The sequence below is a fragment of the Pleurodeles waltl genome, chromosome 2_2 (assembly GCF_031143425.1).
Source record: "Pleurodeles waltl isolate 20211129_DDA chromosome 2_2, aPleWal1.hap1.20221129, whole genome shotgun sequence".
Classification (NCBI taxonomy): Eukaryota; Metazoa; Chordata; class Amphibia; order Caudata; family Salamandridae; genus Pleurodeles; species Pleurodeles waltl.
Genome location: NC_090439.1, coordinates 587,775,256 through 587,777,435, shown reverse-complemented (window position 1 = coordinate 587,777,435; position 2,180 = coordinate 587,775,256).

Sequence of the window (2,180 nt, the reverse complement as noted above, 5' to 3'; positions counted from 1 at the left end):
CGGTAGCGGTATGCCATGCACTAAAACTCTCGTACTTCTGTCTCCCCCCCCTTTTTCTGCTCTCCCTGTCCTTTTGTACATCAGCATCATCAGACGGAGGTACAGTGGCACCGGAGCACGAGGGAGCTGCATCCCACATGGCCATGGAGGGCCACACCACAGACTCTGAATGCACCAGTGGGACGGAGGGTGAGGGGAGCTTCACGTCGGCCACCGGATCAGCAACCAGCGACACAGACTCGTCCGACGATGGGAGCTCCCTTGTGGTGGCGGCACCATCTGTGCCCCCCCCCTTCTACAGGTACAGCCGCCACCTCCCCTACCAGCACCGCCCTCCCAGCAGCCCCTCAGCGTTCGCCCCGTGCCCGCTCACCCAGGAGGGTGGGCATCACCTTCGCCCCAGGCACCTCAGGCCCTGCCCCAGTCACCCCTGCTGCCCTCAGTGAGGAGGCCATTGACCTCCTCAGGTCACTCACTGTTGGGCAGTCTACCATTGTGAATGCCATCCAGGGTGTAGAACGAGAGTTGCAACACGCTAATGCATTCCTGGAGAGCATTCATTCTGGTCAGGCTGTCCTTCAGCAAACCCTGCAATCTCTGGCCTCAGTACTGATGGCAGCCATTGTCCCTGTGTCTAGCCTCCCCCCTCCAACTTCCTCCACCCAGACCCAATCCCCTGTACCCCAGCCCATCCCAAGCACACCTACAGACCAGCATGCACACAAGTCAACACACACAAGTAGCTCAAGCAAACATAGGCACCACACACACCACAGGCACTCACACAAGCATCACACACATACGGATACAGCAACATCCACTGTCTCCACTGTGTCCCCCTCCTCTTCTTCTCCCTCCTTCCTCCCAGTCTCGTCTACACACACACCTGCATGCACCACATCTACAGGCACTAGGACTCGCACCAGGACACCCAGCACCACACGCCGCTCACCTGCACTCACCACCTCCACTGCCATTTACACGTCCCCTGTGTCCTCTCCCAGTGTGTCTGTAACGCCCCCTCCCAAAGTACCCAAACGCCGGCAATCACTCACCCAACATCCATCCACCTCACGACAGCCTCCAGTACCTGCACCTGCACCCAAAACAGCTAAAGTGACACCTCCTACAACCACCTCCTCTTCCTCCACTCCCAGACCCCCTCCAGCTACCCATCCCAGTGTCCGTCAGAAACTGTCCCTCTGTCAAATTGACCTTTTTGCCCCCTCCAATTCATCAGTCCCTTCGTAGCGCCTCAGCCAAAAAGCCTCCAGTACCAGTGGTGTGTGTTCCAGGTTTTTGGAGTGCACCGTCCACCAGGGCAGGCAGTAGGACCCGGAGCCAAGGCACTGGCAGCCCACCCCCTGTAAAGGCTCCAAAATTGGAGAGTGGACGACGGGACCGTGTCAAGACTCCTGGTGGGACAACAAGTGAAATGGGATCGAAGGTGATTGGTGAGTCAGCTGTAACTCCAAAAAAGGTGGGGAAGTTCCAGAGGAAGTATGCCCAGCCTGTTGTGAGTGTCACGGGAGAGAAGTGCGCCATCTTTTCCGGCGGTCCAGACACAACCGCCAGCACCGTCGTCACTGGTACAGAGACCACAGCCAGAGTCACAGCCCAGGAGGGCCCAAGTATTGTCACTGGTCCAGAGACCACCGCCAGAGTCACAGCCCAGGAGGGCACAAGTATCGTCACTGGTCCAGAGACCACCGCCAGAGTCACAGCCCAGGAGGGCCCAAGCATTGTCACTTGTCCAGAGACCACCGCCAGAGTCACAGCCCAGGAGGGCACAAGTATCGTCACTGGTCCAGAGACCACCGCCAGAGTCACAGCCCAGGAGGGGACAGGATGCCACAGCCCCGCTGGCCAATGATGGAACGTCATGCCACACACCAATGTCCAGTGTGAAGATCGTCATGCCACACACCAATGCCCAGTGTAGAGATCGTCATGCCACACACCAATGTCAGTATCAGGACAGCCATGGCAAAACACCGCTGAACAGTCATGAACCTCAATGGCAAAGCACCGCTGAACAGGGCAAAGACCGCCATGGTGAAGACCGCTGAACAGGGCAAAGACCGCTATGTCAAAGCACCGCTGAACAGGGCAAAGACCGCCATGTCAAAGCACCGCTGAACAGGGCAAAGACCGCCATGGCAAAGCACCGCTGAACAGTC